A 20,844-nucleotide genomic window follows, 5' to 3' on the forward strand; every position below is an offset into this window, starting at 1 on the left:
GAAGAAGGGTACATGTATGAGGAGGTAGATGGAGTTTCCTATGCGACTGATAAAATGGGAAACAAGTACTATTGGGATGTAAACAAGGGAGATTGGGTCTACTTATCCAGTGTGTGGTAGTTTTATAAACATGTTCACTCTAGAATTAAGCTCTTCTTGTCAATACTTTAAGATTGTTAAACCAAAGTATTATTTTTATACCTTTATAATATATAAATAAAGATAAATCTCTAGCAACGGCGTGAGGGAGGGATGGAATAATGGCTTGAGTGTGTGGAGCGCCGTAGCTCTCGATGTATGCGTGTGTGTGAGTATGCGCAGTGCCGCCTTGTGTCTCCCGGGCCTCTGCTTGCGGGCGCTCTCTCGCTAGTGCGAGTCCGCAACCCATCGCGTGCCGACGTTCTTGTACAGGAGTAATATAGGTTTCTTAGTTTAACAATTAAACTGAACTGTGTTTTCTCTCTGCTTACCCCAATTACCCCAACAATATTTAAGGAAAGAGAATTTAATACCATTTTTAAAAAGTTTATTAAGAATGCATTTCATGCTATGATAGCAAAATTAAAAAATTGACCATTAAAATTTTTTAAAATAAAATGATTGAGAATTCAAGGAGGGAGTACAGAAACATTTTTCATCGGACCGCACTCCACGTTTCTTTACAGAATTCTTTTTTCTTCTGATTTCTAAGTATTTTATATTTGAAAAAAAGTATCAAGCACTTTTTGAAACAGGAAATATTCAAACTATGGATCAATTTATTTCTGCACATTTTAAATTATCGTTTAGGAATTCTTATTTTAAATTAAAAACTGAGTTAAAATGTATTATAAAAGACTTAAATAAATCGAAAACTGCGTTTTACAGGTGTTTTTAAAAACTAGAAAATATCTATTTGTCACTGAGGTTATTACAGAGTTTTTTGAACTCGAAAGTTCTTTATTTTTTATCAGTTTTAGATAGCTTGAGCTGATTAAATTTGTAAAGAAAAAAGTATTGAGCCCTTTGTAAAATAAGTGAAGTTCAATTATTTTTTAAAATATTTTAAATTGTTTTTTTTTTAGAAAAGCTATTCCATCTTTAAAACTGAGTATAAACATATGATGCAAACTCCTGTTAAAAAGAAGAATCCAACGACCAAATTTGGACCACAAGGAATAAACAAAAACAAAAAATTCTATTGTAATCTGAAAAAAATTAAAATATTTTTAAAAAATCGGACAAAAATAAAAAAGAGGAAAGAAAAATGAGAAGGCAGCCAACCACATCCCCTTCCTTCTCTTTTTCTTTCTTTCGCCTTTTTTATTTTTATCATCATCCAATTACAATAAAATAACGTTAAAAATGAAAATTAAAAAAGAATAAAATTGCATTACCAACATTTCGGTACTCGTACAGTACCCTTATCAAGGCAAGAAAAATTTAAATGGTAGAAATTGACAGCACCCACGAACAGGTGCTCTCTCTTTGATGTCTGAGAATCGAATGAGGGTCAGTAGGCCAATCTGTTGTAAACACAATATAAATATCTGTCACAATTACATCAGAAGTAGAGAAAGTAAAAGAAAAACAGAATTCATGAAACAGCCTTGTTAAATGTAATTAATTATATTAGCATAACTTTTGTTCAACTTATTCAAATCGGTTTTTAAATTAATAGATAACTTTTTTTGTTTTTTAATATAAAGCATTTCCATGAATTCTCTCTTTCTCTCATTACTTTCACCATGCAAAATTTGAACATTATCCCAGTCAAACTCATGGTCAACATCAACAAATGCCTTTATATGTCTGGCAAGAACACTCTTGTAACAGCGTCCCAAACGAACATCACTTTTGTGTTCCTCTATCCTAGTGTTAAGAAGTCTGCCAGTCTGTCCCACGTAATTCATCTTAAAGATCCTGCAAGTGATCTTATAAACAACACCACCCTTTTCAAAATTATCAAAAGGATCTTGGCAAAAATTTATCACTGAATTTATTTTAAATGGTATACGCAAAATAGTATGAATTAAAATTTTTTTAAAGATATGTTTAATAGTTTTAGAAATTTGAGCAAAAAATGGAAGAACAAAGGTATTAAACGAACTATATTCCTTTAACTCTTTCTCATTTTCTGCAAGCAAATTATTAGTCTGTTTGTTTTTGATTTGTTGAATTCTAATTGAAAGGAACTCTAACCGAAAGGAAATTTAAAATTCTACCTGAATATGTATTTTTTCTATACCAATTGGTAATAATATCACCATCCCAACCCTTAATTACTTCTATATCCAAAAACTGATTCTATTATCCCGTTCTATTTCATGAGTAAATTGAAGTTTTGTGTGAAAACTGTTAAAAGTATCAATGGCCATCTGCAACTTTTCTAGAGGAACACATAATAAGGTATCGTCGACAAACCGAAAATAAAAAGGCAAAACAAAATCTAATTTCCGAAAAACAAAAAACTCCAAATCTTCCATCACTATTTCTGCTGAAATTATCGAGTACGGGTTTTTATATTATACCATCTATTTAAAATTGCCTGTTTAACTAATTCAAGGGGTATACTCGGAAACATTGTAATAACATCCAAAGAAATCATTACTTGGTCATCCGGAACCGTGTTTTGAATAATACTTTTTTGACATGTCCAGATATTTTTGACATTATATACAGAAGTTGTAATAGAGTCCTTGAGAATCAAATTGAAATTCTGTTCTAAACATTTAGTGGGAGTATTAATACTTGAAATGACTATTCTTAAGGGATAGCCATCTTTGTGAATTTTTCTCAAACCATAACATTAGGGACGTTAAATAGGATTTTTAATTTGGATTTTAATCTAATTTAAATATCTTACATTGTATAAACGTATAATAAAAGAATTGAATAAATTAAAAACTGTGCGTTTTATGAAAGTTTTCGCATGGCAGAACATTATTTTTTTGTCATTGATGTTAAAGGGTCCGGTACTCGAAGTGTAACCAATTAAAAAGGCTATAAATTCAGTTTAGAAAGTTACTTTTATTTAATTCAAAGTACAAAATGTCTAAAAATAATACAAAATTCAGAATCAATTCACTTTTGTTCGATATGACCACCTTTTGCCTTGACTATGGCCTTGAGACGGTCCAATTACGAATCGCAAGCTGCCCGAATGTGACTTGCAGGTATTTTGGCAAACTCGCGGACAATGGCTTTCTTCAGCGTCTCGAGACTGGTGTATCTTTTAGTTCGGACCTTGCTCTCCAAAATGGCCCAAAGAGAATAATCCATTGGATTCGGGTCTGGCGAATTCGAGAGCCATTGTGTGGACGTTATGAAGTTCGGAACGTTGTTTTTCAGCCATTCTTGGTTCACTCGAGCTTTGTGATACGGTGCCGAGTCCTGTTGTAACGTCCATGGTATACCACCGAAATGTTTGTCTGGCCACGGCTTCAAAGCAACCTCCAGAATACTTTCCCGATAATATTTGGCATTTATCTTGACGTCAGGCTTGATGAAAACGATTGGAGAGCGCCCATCTGCGGTTACGGCTCAATTGGAAAAATTTTCTCGTCAGAAAACACAATGTTCGGAAATTGACCGCTTTCGGCCAAGCGAAGCAACTCCTTCGCTCTTTCAAGTCTAACTTGTTGCTGCTTCAGTGCAAAAAGTTTTCTCGGATAGTTTAAAAAAAAATAGCATGTGATACACCTACGCAGAAGCGATTACTGCCCTTTTGATTGTAGCATATTCCTTCAGCTCTTTGCACTCGTCTACGTTTTCGCACTCGCTTTGCTCGTGCGCTAACATCTGACACGTACTTCGAGCTTGCGGCTCATGTGGCAAGTATCACACTCTTCGGCTATCGCCTATTTTGCGTACTTGTTTCACATATAGCTATGACTTCGATTAATTTTATTTGCACACGGCTTAGCATGTGTAGGGGAGCGGCGGCTAATGTGACGCGGCTGTTAATGTGGCGCACCCTCATTTTCAGAAATTGATTGATTTTTAGCGAGAGGTGTTTACTGTATACTCTATTTTTTTATGTGTAGTGTTTTGTATAGTGACAAAATTTGCTTAATAAAGCTAATCACTAATTCTTATTATGAAAAGTTATTTTTGGGTGTTATGTGTGTATTTTTAAATAACCAAAAAGCAGTGAAAAAGTGCAGTATTTGACTTTTAATTTCTGTAACTCTTTGTAGAATCTATTCTTTAGAATGTTCTGGTCGTTTAAGTGTTTCAATTAAAAGGTATTTGATTCTAGCGTAAAAATATTTTTTACATACACGATGCACGTGCGACTAATTTGGCGCATCCGATATTGAAACCGTCTGGTAACTTCACGCCACGCGAGCTTCGTTAAATTCTGCCAACCAGTGAGAGCTGCAAAGAATCGTGCCAGTGAAAGAACAGATTAAAGCAACAAAAGGTAAGATGTTTGCTTTAGATTTATATTAAATAATTATTAAATCAAAACATTGGTATACTAGCAACTTTTGAAGATTCTAGTTTTACTTTCTTCGTATTGGTAATCGCGTTTAAAACTCCCTTCCCCGGTTTTTAGGTGAGGTTCGTTGTGACATATAAGACGAAAATAAATATTTTATTATCAATTGATTAATTATTGTTAATACATACATGCATATTCTTCCTAGTATTAGAAGTCTCTTATGTGAACTAGATTTAGGTATTTCAAGAATATTGTAGAATGATTAACCCTGTTAAAGTTTCGCCGCCGGTATGAGGTTACGTTCATTCTTATAAGCCTTTTAAATAAAACAACTGAATTTGAAACTTTTCTTTTAGATGGTTCTAGCTGAACGAAAAACAAAAAATGGGTAATAGCCACCTCAAGATTTGCCCTTTGCCATCAACGATGTCAAAATGGAACTTCAAATCGTTCTACGGCCAAACGCTACAACATCCCTGAAAGCACTCTCAGAAGGAGAATGAAAAATAAGAAAATGACTCTACCTTGAGCTAGAAGGAAATGTTGCTTTACTCCCGAATAATAATAACTCTTGGCGGAATATTCCATGAAATTAAATAACAAGTTTTATGGTCTGACTTGTGTCAAGCTCCGTTAAGCATCATTTTTTCCGGCTAAAAAACATGATATATAACGTTCAAGTTGCACTCAATTTATAAGTAATTATTTAAACCCATCATTTACCGAAAATTTATTTCATTGAATTCAGTAAGCAACGTTTACTTCCCTTTCAGAAATTGTACTAAGAGCGCGCCACATTAACCAACCAGGAAGGATAACTTGGCGCAGGCATACTTTTTGTGAAACTTGTTAATTAACTATTTTAAAAGACGTAAATTCAATAATAGACATACGCATAGCGTAAATAAAGGTTCAAAAAAACATTCAGTGAACTGATACAGTGAGGTCGGTAATATAGGTATTTAGCTATGTCACATGCCCTTAATAAAGTCGAATGCAGCCACATGTTATTAGTAAGCGTGACTAAATTTATGCTATACGTTTAAGCCCGCCTTGGTAAAGTAAAATTTTTCACATATCAAAAGATAGTGAAGTCTTTTGGCGATATGTGTAGCCATGCTATCGGAGTTAAATTATGCTTTAGTAACGATGATGATCCATGTATCTCTCACGGGGGTTTTATAAATAAAAGGGAATAGTACAATAAGTAATAATAATACTGGTTATCTATTCGATTTAGTACTAAATTACAATGAAATATACAAAAAACAAACGTAATGCAATATAAAAATCATTCCAAGAAGGAGCATAGTACAATATGTAATAATAGTACTAATAATATATTTGATTGACTTTAAATCACAGTAAAACATACGGAAAAATGTACTGTTACGGAAAAATTAATTCCAAAAATCTTGATTTAGCAAAAGATCATTTAATTGAAGAGATTATGGAAGTACTGGAATCAATCAAGAAAAAATAAAACAACTGATATTAATGAAAATGAAAGTTTGAAATATTGTAAAATTTTAAAGATTTTTATCAAATATGTATTTCATATATTTTATTTAAAAATAAATTTGTTTATAATGTTTAAATGATTTTTGTTTTAATATTTTGATTCTTATAGAAATTTTTTACTTTTTATTAAGGATGTTATAGCTACATTTATGTTTTTATGCAAGATGCAGAACAGTTAAACTCAACATTTTTTTTGAAAATAGTTTTAATAAGTAATTATTATCGTAAAGTTGTAAAGCATATCGAAGAAAAGTTATTGCAAACAAATTCCTTGTTGAATCCTAGAAGAAATGGAACCTATTCTTTAAAAATAACCACTCTCTATTTTCTCATTTAAATTCTTTAAATAATTCTTTAATTTTCCAAAATTGGAAAGCATCATACAAAAAACTCATCATAAGGATATTCTTATTCATGCCTGTAAAAATTAATCCTCTTCTTTAGAAAATAGCCAAAATCTAAAGTTGTTCATAAAAATCGTTTAACAATAAATCATTATTGCGATGTTAACAGGCAACACAGAAAAGAATGATCGAAAACGTATTATATGAAAAAGTCATAAAAAATATATTCCTAGTTGTTTAATGTAAGTGTTTAATTATTGCATTATTATTGTTAATTTGCGAAATAAAAAAAAAAGTTATTTAAAACATATTGTTGGTGATTCTTTAAAGAAATTTCTTTAATTTGTTGAGAAAAGTTAAAAGTTTTTTTAGGGAAAAAAGAAAATTTTCAGATTTCAATTTGAACATTTTATGCTGATTGTCCAAATTTGGTCGTTGGATTCTTGATTTTACTTTCAGGAATTCTGCTCATTAACTTGATTATTGGACGTTAATTAGGATTTTTAATTTTATTTTATTCTGATTAAAATTTTTTCAATATTAAAGTTTAAACTTTTAATTTTCAAAATAACTAATAAATCTGGTAACATTTCAAAGCATTTAGAAAATGGCATCCAAAAGAAAATCTTGGTTTGAAAAAAAAATTCAGCATATTCTTTAAAAATTAGCAAAACTATGAATTTCTGTATCAAAATCTTCTTATTTTCACAATTCTATAATTTAATATTAAATTTTCTTTATATAAGATATAATAAATGTATTTTTACGTTTACAATCACATATTAATATTTCATGTAAAAATTGAATCAGTTATATATTCCTTTACTGTATTATCACCTGCAAATGTTTCATTCCATTATGAGCATTATCTTTTTATTGTTTCCATTACTATAAAAAAATCATAAGTGCTAATTATTTCATGCTTGAAGTGAAAATATTGAAATTTTATCAATATTGATCATTTTCTACATGTAATATACAAAAGTATATGTGAACTGGACGCTTATAAATATTCCTGATCGTTATCATCACGTGTTTTCTGCATTTTTCTGTAACATACATTTGAAGAAAAAAGAAATGTTAAATTATGTTTAATAATTAGGAATCTTATCACATGAAAAATACGATAATTTATAAACCTACATTGGACTTGAAACATTAGATTCATCATTTGACTTCCGTTTTGTTTTTGTCTGTCAGAAGCCCTCTATTAAAACAATTTTAGACATTTCATCTTCGTTTTCCAATAATTTGATGTTTTTCACCTATCTAATGATAGATGCAATCCTCTTCTAAACAAATAAAAACATAAAAAAATTCATGTATGATATTTGCATTATATTGATGGAAGTTATGAAATAACAATTATTTACATGAATTTTAAACGAAATTATGTAATTTTAAAGACAAAAAGACGAATTATTTACAAAAAGTTGAATTTTTTAAGCGAAAAATATGAGTTTTCAATCAAAGAGTTAAACTTCCAACCAAATTCTTAAATTTCCAACCATAATTAAAAAACCTTGTTGAAAAAAGAACATATTTTTTACAAAGTAGTTCAACTCTTAGTGAAATAATCGACTTTTAAACCCAAGAAGATGTAGAGTTGATATTTCAATCAAACAATTGCATTTTTGAACAAAAATCATATATTTTCAACCAAAAAGATTCAATTTCTACCATACAAGGTCAATTTCCAACAAAATACATGAACTTTTAACGAAATTATTTCATTTTAAATTCAAAAAGAGTATTATCTACAAAAAAGCTGAATTTTTAACCCAATTTAAAAGCAAACAGTTGAATTCTTAACTATAGTTATGAATCCTTAATAAGAAAGAATTCATTTTTTCACTAAGTAGTTCAACCTTAAGTGAATAATCGAATTTTCCACCCAAAAATTATGAATTTAATTTTTAACAATATAGTTGCATTTACAACAAAACGACTTTGCAACCAGGAAATATTTACAATTTATAAATAAACCGAAAAATGTAATTTTTAATAAAAAAGTATAAATTTTCCATAAAACAATATAATTTATACAAAGAAAGACGAATTTTTAACAAAATACATGATTTTTTAACCAAAAATGGTATAGTTTAATTGTCAGTTTAAAAAATGTATTTTCAACGAAATAGATGAACCTTCAAAAAAAAAATTTTTTTAACAAAGCAGTTGAACTTTTGATACGAAAGAGGACTTTTTTTTACAAAATAGTTACATTTTTAACAAAATAATTAATTTTTCAATCAAATAATTGAGTTTTTATCTAAACGAGATGAATTCCAAAATCTCCAATTTCTTTAATTTCTTTCAAATGAGGAATCAAGATATAAATAAGACTATTATAATATAACATAATTATAATACTATCATCAATAATATAGTATATATTTATACATATAATAGTATTAATATTTATATAATTTATATTTTATACTTGAAATAACGTAACCTCAAAATATACGCGTATAAGGAGGCGCGCGAAGTATTGAAATCATGAGAATCGCCAGCATCGAAATCTGGAAATATTAAAATCTCAATCTCTTCATTTTATTTCAAAGCAGATAGAGATATAAATAGAACCGCCGAAGTGTTCCGACCGGCAATCGTGCACTTTCGAGTTTTCAAATTCAGAAGAGGAGAAATGGGTTGCGCGCGCAACCCAGACATTTACGTCGTCTCCTACTATATTCACACACACATAGACCTGTGATAGTATTCTACCACGTCTCGTTTCAGATCTGGGAGCACTGCGTGGAAGGACCTCAAATTTACAGCGCCTTAACAAGCTAGGAAACGCGGGTTTGAATAGGAGTCTCGACGAATGGCAAAAAAGGCAAGCGCGACTAGAAGTGAAGGGGAGGAAAAAATAAAAAGAGTGGCTGGGGAAGACGACGTAGAAAGGGACCCGCATAACAAGTGAGTTAGAATTGAAAGGAAACCATCAGAGAGAGATTAAGGGGATGGGGGATGTTTGAAAAATTGGAAGCTCTCATTAAAGTGTGAGAGGAAACAAGAAAGAGTTTGGACGACATGAATAGGGATATGAATATGCAGGGAAACGATGTAAGAGGGGAAGTGAAAAAGGTCAGAGAAGAATGGGATAAACGTTGGAAGGAGGAGAAAGACAAGGTTTGGGGTAAACTACAGAGCAATGAGAATAGACAGAGAGAGGTTGACGAACAGAGATCTAGAGAAATAAATCAGTTAGAAGAACGGGGATCCAGTCTAGAAATTAGGAATGAGCATATGAGGGAAAAGATAGAAAATGAGGACATAGTTAAAGGAAATGAAAAGAACGTCCGAAGTGAGATTGAAAGTTTGAAGAAAAGACTCAGTGAGATCGAAAGAAAATTAGAAGGGGAAGAAAGGACAAAGAGGAAAAATAACATAGTAGTTAAGGGATTAAAAGTGGAGAGTGAAACAGGAGAAGTGGAAATAACAAATCTTTTGCGAGATATTAGAGTCAGGTAAGGGTAGAAGGAGTCAAGAGAATAGGAGGGACAAAGAAAGGAAAAGAAGGAATGTTTATAGTAAAAGTGGGGAGTGAGGAGGAGAAAATGAAAATTGTGGAGGGAAAAAAATTATTGAAAGGAAGGAGGGAAAGAATTAAAGAAGATCTGACATGGAGGGAGAGGAAAAGGAGATAGCAAATAGAGCAGAGGGCTTGGGTAGAGAGGAAAAGGGGCCATATGGTGTGGATATGGAGAGTCAGGTTATGGATAAATGGGGAGGAATGGTGCTGGGATGAGGAATTAGAAGAATGAAGGAAAAAAGAGAAGAGTCTTGCGAAAGGTAGGGGGAAGAGAGACAAAAAATAGTCTAGAAATAAATTAGAGGGGTTTCCAAACGGCAAAGGGGAAACAAAGTGAAGAGGAAAGAAGAGGGAAGGGAAGAGAGAAACGTGAAAATAGCTTTCTGGAATGTGTCAGGTTTGAAGAACAAGAATAAAGGATTTTGGGAGGAGTTAGAAAAGTGGGATGTGATTATGATGAGTTAAACTTGGGCAGCTGAGAAGGATTGGAAGGGAATAAAAAAGTTCTTACCGAAAGATTATGTGTGGACAATGCGAGAAGCAAGAAAAGAACACGTTAAAGGGAGAGGGATTGGCGGCATGGTGTAAGGGGTGAAAAAAGAATTAGCAGTAAAAGGGCGAAAATATGGGGACATGGAGGAAAAGGATGAGACAATGATAAGAAAAATTATAATGGGGAAAGTAGAAATAGCGGTGGTGTGTGTATACAGAAAAAAAGAGGAAGAGGAAGGCTGGAGAGTAATAAGGAGGTGGATGGAGGAAAAGAAGGAAGAATTGGTTTTAATAGGAGGGGACTTAAATGCACGGACTGGAGAACAAGGGCAACAGCAATAGACTACATCTTGGTTGAAGAAAGAATGCGGCATATGATAGGGAGTATGAAGGTAGGGAATGAGATAGTGTCCGAGCACTTCCCGGTCATAGTTACACTAAGAAGAGGCGTCAGTAAGCGCGGCAGGGGCAGAAAGGAAAAAGAGTACGAAAGAAACACGAAAATGGGAATCTGGGGGTAGATAAATTAAAAGAGTTCAAACAAAAGATAGAAAAGAAGAAGGTTAGGTATGAAAAAGAGAAGGGAATAGACTCTTTAATTGAAAGGTTGAAGGGGTCCATTGAAAAGGTAAAGGATGAGCTGGATACTAATGAAGAAAGAATAAGGGGAAAGAGAGGCTGGTGGGACGAGGAATGCTGGGAGAGTAAAGAGAGAATAAAAGAGTGTGTGAGAAAATGTAGAATAGGACAAATGAAAAAGGAGCATAACAGGAGGAAAAAAGAACGTAAGAAGATGCTGGAAATAAAAAAACAAAGGATAAAGAAGAATTTAAAGCAGAAGTAGAAAAAGCAATCAAAGAAGGTAGGGTGTGGGATGTGATAAATAGGGATAGAGGGGAAAGGAAGGGCTTTAACGAAGAAATAGAAATGGAGGAATGGACGGATTATTTCAAGAGTCTATTAGGGGGAGAGCAAAATAAAATCAAAGGGGAAAAGTGTAGGATAGTCCAAGGAGAAATGGAGGAAGGGAACGAGATAACAAGAGAAGAAGTGGATGAGGCAATAAATAGGTTAAAAAGAAACAAGGCGACGGGAGAAGATGGGATGGAGAACGAAGCGATTAAGTTTGGAGGAGAAGGGATTAGGGATGGGATGTGGAAGATCTGCAACAAGGTATGGAAAGGGGAAGGTTGGCCGAAAAAGTGGACGATGGGACTGGTGGTACCGCTCGTCAAGAAAGGGGAAGGAAAGAAGGTAGAGGAATACAGAGGGATCACTCTCATGTCAGTCGGCTGTAAAATATATGCAGAAATCTTAAGAAAAAGGTTGGAGAGTCAGGTAGAACAAAAAGAAAGTATCCCACATAATCGGACGGGATTTAGAAAAGGGATGGGAACTATCGACAACATCTACGTACTTAACTATTTAGTTAACAGAAATTTGGGGAGAAAGAAAGGGAAACTAGTCGCTTTGTTCGTAGATTTCAAAGCAGCGTTTGACTCAGTGAACAGAAAAGTGCTATGGCAGGCAATGAAAGAGACGGGTGCAGAGGAAAAGTTGGCGGAGAGGATAAAGGGAATTTTTACTGAAACCAGGATTAGGGTGAAAATAGGAAAGAAAAAAGGGCAGGTTTTCTGGACAGGCCGAGGTCTAAGGCAAAGGTGCCCGTTGAGTCCGTTACTATTTAGTATCCTATTGGCAGACTTAGAGGTGAAGCTAAAGGAGAAAGGAAAAGGAGGATCGGTTTTGGGTAATAGCAAACTATACTCTCTAGCATACGTGGACGATGTAGTTCTATTAGCGGATGATGAGAAGGGGATGATCCTAATGATGAGAATCTTCGAAGAGTATGTGGGAACAAAAGAGCTGACGGTGAACGTAGATAAGACAAAGGTGATGTGTTTCAGAAATAGAAAGCGCAAAATAAATTACGTTTGGAAGATGAACGGACAAAAAGTGGAAATTGTGGAGGAGTTCTGTTACCTAGGTTTTTGGTTTGAGGCAGAAGGGGGAAACGAGCTGCGGGTGAGGAAAAGAATTGAATGTGCGAGTAAAGTAATGGACCAAGTATGGGGTATAGAAAAGAGAAGGTTCAAGAATGATTGAAGAATGAGGGTCTGGTTGTTTGATGCGTTGGTGTGGGCGGTGTTGTGTTATGGTGTGGAGATCTGGGGATGGAAGGAACATAGGAAAGTAGAGAGCATGCATAAGCCATTTCTGAGGTAGGTAATGGGGGTTAGCTGGAGTTGTCCACGATATATGTTAAAATAAGAGTTAGGAAGAGAAAGTATAGTTACTAGACAAATTAGGAGAGCCCGGAGGTTTGAAGAGAAGCTAAAAAGGGGAGAGGGAAGTAGAATTGCACAAGCATGTTTTCGCGAAATTCGTAACAATGAAGCGAGAGGTAATGTGGGAAGTTCAAAATGGGAGGAAGAAAGGAGAAAAATGAGAAGGTTGTGTAATATTCGAGAAGGGGTTATGGAGTGGCAGGACATAGAGTTAGAGCTATTAGTTAAACAAGGAGAAGAGAGATGGACAAAGATTATAGATTCGAGGTACTATAGATGGTATATTATGGTCGAAGGGTTGACGGAACCAGAATATCTGCAAAAAATAAAAAAGGAAGATAAATGGAGTAGGATTGTACGGTTCAGAATGGGAGAAGGAGTGAGAGCATGCAGATATTGGATGGATAAAGAGGAGAATTTATGCAGAGTATGTGGATATGAAGTGGAGTCTTGGGCACATGTATTAGAGAGATGTACAGGAGAGGAAGAGGGACAGTTGAGTGTGGATGAGTATGTAAGATGGATCTTGGATGGTAGTGGACAGGGAGTGACGTGGATGAAGAAATTGGAAGAAGTAAGGGAAAGCAAGGGAGTAGGGCAGAACCAAATGGGTGATCCTGAAAGGGGACAGAAAAATCGAAAATTGTTTTCAATATCGTGGAAAATGCATTTTTTTATTGTAAGAGGAAACGGAAGCCTTGGAAGCTCGCTCATTTTAGGAATTAATATTACTACTGTTACTATTGTTTATCCTGCGTAATGCGAAAGAGTAGAATATAAATAGTAGTTAAGTTAGACTAAGGATGCAATTGTAAATATATGTACAGGGAGCGGAGGCCCTCAAACCCGTTATTTTTCAATTAAAGAAGATAATACTTTTCTTTGATTTTTCAATTCAAACTACAAATACTTCTCTTATCTTGTCAAACTTGTCTTTTCTTTTTCTTTCTTCTTCTGACCAGTGTAATGAATAAACAATGTTTTTATTATAGAAAGTAGTAAATAGTACTTAAATATATCTTGCAACAAGTCATAGCCTTCCAAAGTATGACTGAAAGTAAAATAAAATATGTCTTAATGTTTACAATGTTTTACGATCTATTAAGAAAATAATTTTTTTTAAATCAAATTTATTTTTAAGGGCATGTGATACTTCGTCGTTTGGTAAATAAAGTTCAGTTTCCTCGGTTTTTTTCACAAAAATTAAAATTTTTTAAAAATGAATTCGGAGATGCTATAGAATATTATAACGGACGCCTTCTGACTTTTTTTTTAGAGATAATAAAGAAATGTATTGTGCTAAATAAAAATGTTATGCATATACACTATTTTGAGGTTAGGAGCGTTCATCAGCTCTCTGTCAATCCGATTATGCCCTACCAATTTTGACGATAGCACTTAAGAATAATTATGGGAGAGAATTGTAACACACATAACCTCAAAATACGGACACACATTAAATTTGTGATAATTAAAATTTTTTAATTAACCCACAAAAAAGAATTCGAGGACTTCCGTTATCGTGTATGCTATCATTCCCCAGATTTTGAAGACAAAATCTTTATTATTGTAGAAAAAAATCCGACAAAATCTAAGACTTGTAAAATCGATAATATTTTCTAAGTATCACACAAATTAATCAAATTTAAACAAATTAAATTTTTCGAATTTATCTACAAAGAAAGAGTCCGGGGAGTAAAGCAAATTTTTTATCTATGTGAAGGATCATATTTTATTTTATAAGTTATTATTAATAGATTGTTATTTTACGATTTATACATACAATTTCACTCAAAATTTAGTTTAATTAACAATAAAAAATAAGATCAAAAATAATGAAAAATATTTGTAACTTTTTTGCAATATAAAATGAATATTAACTTATTTTATTTTCAAGATTACAAAAATAAAAAATAAACTTTTAATTATAAATATGCATAACACGGTCGTGCCTAAAAGATAAGACCTGGTAAGGAGAAGAGGTAGTTAGAAAAGAAAGGGGCGTGGTATTTTCCCTAACGTATAGACATTACAATAATTTTTTTCTTTAATTTCATTGAAAGTTATAAAATACTAAATTAAACAAAATGAGTCAAGGATGGACGAATTATGTAGATTTTTTAACATTTTAAATATAACTACAATCATAAATTTTTTAAAACATAAATGATTCGACAATGAAAGCACATTGTGACTTTTTCAATTAAAAAAATATATTGCGAGGATTGTTAAATTTAAAAAAGTTATCCCATGATGAAAATTAAATTACGAAAATAATTTAAATTTTTTATGTTATCTTATGAAAATATTTTGATGATGGTTTTTCTATTTCTTAAAGATAGCAATAACAATCAAAATTATAATGACATATTTTTTAAAAAGTACATAAAAGTAAAATAAAATTGGAAAGTATAACTAAAAGTAAACAAAAAATGTAAAGGTATAATAATTTAAAAAAAAAAATTAAGAAATAAGCCAAGATAATTCAAATTGTTTTTTAAGTTTTTATTTAACACTGTAATTTTGTTAAAAAGACCTAAAAATAATCATTAATAAAAAATAGATCGAATTATATAAATTAATTTTTTTCTTAAATATCGAACGAATGCGAGGACGCATATTAAAAAAGTCAGAGAGGAAGTGAAAAAAATGAGAAAGAAATGGGAAGAATGGGATGCTCTGCGGAAAGCCGAGAAAGAGAAGCTATTTAAGAAACTGGTGGGAGTAGGAGACGTAGTCAAGGGGAATGATAAGAAACTGCAGGAGGAAAATAAGAGAATGTGCAGACGTCTGAAGAAAATAGAAGTAAGACTAGAAAAAATAAAGCGAAATATAGTAATTAAAGGAATTAAAGTAGAAAGTGATTCGGGAAAGAAAGAAGTAGAGAAACTGATGAACGATATTGGGTCTCAGGTGAGAGCGGAGGCGATAAAGGTGCTGGGGAGAAACACAGAAGGGAAAACAGGTGTGTTCGTAGTTAACGTGGGAAGAGAGGAGAAGAGAGAAATTATGGAAAGGAAAAGGATGCTTCGGAGAACGAGTGAACGAATTGAAGAGGACCTGACATGGAGAGAGAGAAAGAGGAAAAGGATGATCGAACGGAAAGCATGGATAGAAAGGAGGAACGGAGACAATGTTTGGATAGGGAAATACGGGGTGTGGGTGAATGAGGTGAAGTTTATCTGGGACGATGAGAGAGAATAATTGAGAGTAAAGGGAACAATACATAAAAGAAGGTTAAACAAATGTAACGAGGAGGGGGAACGACAAGAAGAGAAGAGAGTGGCTTTCTGGAATGTGTCAGGGTTAAAAAACAAAAACGAGGGGTTCTGGGAGGCTATAGGAAAATGGGACGTGGTAAGGTTGAGTGAAACGTGGGTAGCTGAAAAGGATTGCAAGGGCTTGAAACGAAATTTGCCGAAGGGACATGTGCGGACAATGCAAGCGTCGAGAAAAGAACATGAGAAGGGAAGGGAGATGGGAGGCTCAGGCAAGGGTGCTCACTGAGTCCACTACTGTTCAGTCTCTTGTTGGCAGATTTAGAGACCTAGATAAGGACAAAAGTAGAATATTAATGGAAGATGTACGGGTATGTATACGTAATGTATGAGGCAGGTGTGGAGTATAGGGAAGAGAAGGTTTAAGCATGACTGGAACATGAGACTATGAATGTTTGATGCGTTAGTGTGGTCAGTCCTAAGTTAGGGAGTGGAGATCTGGGGATAGAAAGAGTACAAAACGGTGTAAAGTACGCAGGAGAGATTCTTGAGATGGGTAATGGGAGTGAACTGGAGCTGTCTAGGATATATGTTGAGGAAGGAATTAGGTAGAGGTCAATAGTTATTAAACAAATGAAGAGATCATGGAAATTTGAGAAGAAGATAAAAAGGGGGGGAGCAGGATAGCTCAAGTGTTTATACCGGAGGTAGTAAACAAAAAGAATAGGGGTAACAAAGACGGATCAAGGTGGGAGGAAGAGAGACAACAGACGAAGAAAGAATGCAATATAAGAGCAGATGTCAGAGTATGGCAAGAGTTAGAGAATGAACTGATAGCCAAAGAGGAGAATGAAAGATTTAAAAATAACTATGAATCTAAGTATAACCGGTGGTATAAGGTAGAAAAGGCTGGAGGAGAGCCAAAATAATTGAAAAAGGTAAAAAAGGAGAGTTAACGGAACTACGTAATACGATTTGGAATGGGAGAAGGAATGAGAGAGTGCAGGTACTGGATAGATGAAGAGGAAAGAAGATGTAGTCTGTTATTACTAGATAGAATCATGGGGGCCTGCTTTAGAGAGATATACGGGGGAGGAAATGGGTAATGAGAGCGGGGATGACAGGATAAGCTGGATCTTGGATAGAAGTGGATAAGGGGCAAGCTGGATGATGAGACTGGAAGAAATGAGAGAAAGTAAGGTGCATGTAGTAGGGAAAGACCAACCGCGCACTCCTTTATAAGGACAGTAAAGTAAGGAAAACGTGAATTCATGTTAACCGAAATAGTAAGAGGAAACGGAAGCCCAGGAAACTCTATAGTCAGCAAATCTCAAGAATAATTGTGGGAAGACAAAGTGATAGCATATAATTTAATATAAGTAGAATCTTATTATTTAGGAAGTAAGTATAATATAAACATATAGACTATCAAAGTACTCAAAATTTGTAAGGTTATCTTGGAAAAATATTGCAAAGATGATTTATTCAAATGATTGAATATAGATATAATAGTTAAAATTAGAATGAACATACGTTTCTATACTAATAAAAAAATAAGATTAAGAAATAACTCAACATAACAGAAAGTCAACAAAAGATGTAAGAATATATTAGTTTTAAAAATCAGAAGATTAACAAAATAAGCTAAAAAATTTAAATTGTTTTTCAACTTTGTATTTAACATTGTAATTTTTTCTTGAAAAATTTCGAAAAATAATAATTAATCAAAAATAGTTAAGTTATATAAAACAATGTTTTTTTATAAAATATCAAAAATAATAATTTAGGTTTTTAATATTTTCTTTAAAAATTATTGGGAGAATACTTCTCTTTAAATATGGTAGATATCAATAATGTTTAAAATTATAATGACGATAAGTTTATATACTAATAAAAAAAGTGCAAAAATAAGCCAAAATAACTGAAATTAAACAAAAGATGTAAACGTATATTAATTTTAAAAAGATGATTAGGAAACAAGCCAATATCAAGAAATGAACTTACCAACTAACCAATTTGATGTACTGCGATGTAATTTCAAGGCATATTAAAACTTTGTTCACTTCATACACTGTTAGTTGAAAAAAAACACAATTCACATATATACACTGTCAGTTGAACAAAACACAATTCACATATATCCACTATCAGTTGAACAAAACACAATCTACAAAATATCATGCATCATAATCCACAATGAAAAATACGCCCGCCGTACAGGCACATTCACAAGTCTGTTACATCGTGATTGCATAAGTGCAATATTTACAAACTTAACTTGTAATTTCATCGTTCTGCCTTACATTATCGCAAATTCGCCTTATCTTATCGTAGCTTCGTCTTATTCTATCGCCATTATTCTTTATTCTATCGCAAAATACGCCTTATTCAATCGCCAATGCGCCTTATTTTTATCGCCAATACGCCTTCATTCTATTGCAAATACGTTTTACTCTATCATATGTATGCTTTTTATTTCTTTCATCGCTACCGTTTTGCCTTATTTCCTCTCTCGCTTTAACTGTGGCCATTATATCTGGTCCTTTTTATCTTTAAGCTTTCCAAACTTCTCTTATTCTCATTCAGCAAATTTGACATTTTATTATATTCCAAGGATAATTATTCTAACCCTTTCCTCCATTTTTCTCCTCTTTTCTTTCCTTTTTCTTCCTTTCCAACTCCCTCAACAATTACACTACTTTCACTTTTCCCTCCTTATGCAAGATCATTACTATTTTCATGCTTACTTTTTCTATCTGATTACAATCTTCCAGCTAATTCTTAAAATCCCTCTACCTCTCTCACATAGCATGCATTTTCTTTCATCCTCTGTAAACCAGTATTTGTTCCACTTTTCCGTAATACCACATCTTACCCTTGCCATTACTTTTTGCGATCTTCTTTCCCCTTTTCTCTCCAAATATTTTGCTATTTTCTCTTTTTTTATCCATTTATATTTCTCATTATATTTAGGTTCATTTATTTTATTTTCTATTCCTTGCTTAAGAAATTGTTTATCTCTTTCCATCAGCTCTTGTTGTATTTTCATTCACCTTCCATGCACTTCTTTGAACCATTCCTTTCACCAACCAAATCTATTCAAGTAGCTTTCTCTTTCTTTCATTCTATTATCATCCCCTCTTCCATTTTCTCTTTCCTTCAAGCATGCTTTTACTATAATTCTGCCCTTGTTCTCCAACAGTCTTTGTTCGTATTTGCAGGTTCTGTGACCTGTTCTTACTTCTATCTTTTCCCTATCTAGCTCCTTTACAACTATATACCACGGAGTCCACTTTTCCAATCCTAGCGTCCATTTAATGTATTTTCCATGCAACTTTTCCACCTCCTCATATTCTTTCCATCCCCATATTTCAACTGCATACATTAAAACACTCAGTACAAGCGCTTTAAGCATTCTCATTCTTCTCTTGTAGTCTTCTTTAAACAAGTTTTTCCCTATGCCCCATACTTTCTTCATTACTATATCTGCCCTTTTAACTCTTTCTTTGACGTGATCTTTTACATTAACATTTTTCTCAATAAAAATTCCAGATATGAAAATTCCTTGACTTCCTCAATAACTTCTCCCCTCCACTTCCAAACCATGCTTCCCTTCTTCCTATTACTTTTCACCCAAAAATCAAAACCTTAGACTTTGCTACATTTAAAAACCAATTTCTTTGCTTCTAAATACTTATCTAGTCTTTTCATCATATTTTCCAAAACTTCCTCTTCTTTAACTACTATTACCACATTATCCGCGTATGCTAAAGTCCAGAATCAGTCTCCTACTACCACTAAACTTCCCTCAAACTCATTCTTAAAATTTCTCCCCATGTCCGCTATGAATAACGCAAAAAGAACCGGGCACATTGGACATCCCTGACTTAATCCTACCTTCTACTAAAATTCTTCCGAGGTTTTATTCACTACCTTCACCTTATATCTCATTTCTTCATAAATTTCCATGGGAAAGCTGCTTTTTAACAAACAAAGAAGGCATATACTTTTCCTCCTTTTTTCAAGTTCCTTCTCCATCACGTGTTGAAGAATATAGGTATCATATATAGTGTTTCTACCTTCTCTAAAACCTGCCTGATTCTCTGGTAGCAGTCCTTTCGCTTCTACTTCTTTTTCTAGTATCTTGGTTATCACCATTGCATATACCTTGTAAGCTTTATTCAACAATATTATTCCCCTGTAGTTTTGCGTTTTTCCCTTTCCTCCTTTCTTACGAATTGGCGTTATCAATCCCTCCCTCCTCTCCTGCGGAAATCCTTCCCCTCTCCATACTCTTTTCAGTACTTCTTTTAACTTCCTTCTAGCTTCCCCGCTAATGTACACCCAGGCCGCGCTAGCTAACCTGTCACTGCCTCCTGCTTTGCCCATCTTTAATCTTTTAATCTGCGCTTCTATCTCTTCAACTTGCAACTCCTTTTCATCTTCTAACTTACTTCTCGTCTAACTGTCAATCCTTTTTTCACCCGTGCCTTGAAACAGTTCTATAAAATACATCCCCCATCCATTCATGCTCATCTTATGCCCTATTTCCCCTTTATTCCTCCTCATTTTATTAACAAACTTTCATGCCTCTCCTTCTGTTTTAATTTGAGTTATTTCCTCCTCCAATTTATTTTTCTTATTTCCATCTTTCTGTTTACATAACTCTCTATACTCCTTCCTGGATGTGGCGTAATTTTCCCTTTTCCTTTTTCCCCTCTTCCCAAGTTTGTATTTCTTTTTTTACCTCTTTTTTCTTATTTTTACATTCTTTGTCCCAACAAATTTTTGTCCAATTTTTTTCCGGCATATTCCGAAATTTCTTTGTAACTCTAGTCTTCTTGACCTTTTTTCTTTAAGTCCTCCCATATTTCACTCAACACTAACTTATCAAACTCTAAAATTTCTGTTTTTGTCTACCAGGTGTATACATATGAAACCGGTATTGCCATCTAGCGGCCAGTAGGCACACTTGTAGGCACTGTCGGAACTTACCATTTGTGCTAATTGGCGT

At 33.4% G+C, this 20,844-nt stretch overlaps 1 protein-coding gene across 3 annotated transcripts in view; it reads right to left on the minus strand.

Annotated features, from left to right (window-relative positions):
* Positions 1–20,844, minus strand: part of LOC117177563 (rho guanine nucleotide exchange factor 2) — a 422,353-nt gene that overhangs the window by 103,653 nt on the left and 297,856 nt on the right. The window lies entirely within an intron of this gene.

Source organism: Belonocnema kinseyi, chromosome 7, assembly GCF_010883055.1.
Source record: "Belonocnema kinseyi isolate 2016_QV_RU_SX_M_011 chromosome 7, B_treatae_v1, whole genome shotgun sequence".
Taxonomy (NCBI): Eukaryota; Metazoa; Arthropoda; class Insecta; order Hymenoptera; family Cynipidae; genus Belonocnema; species Belonocnema kinseyi.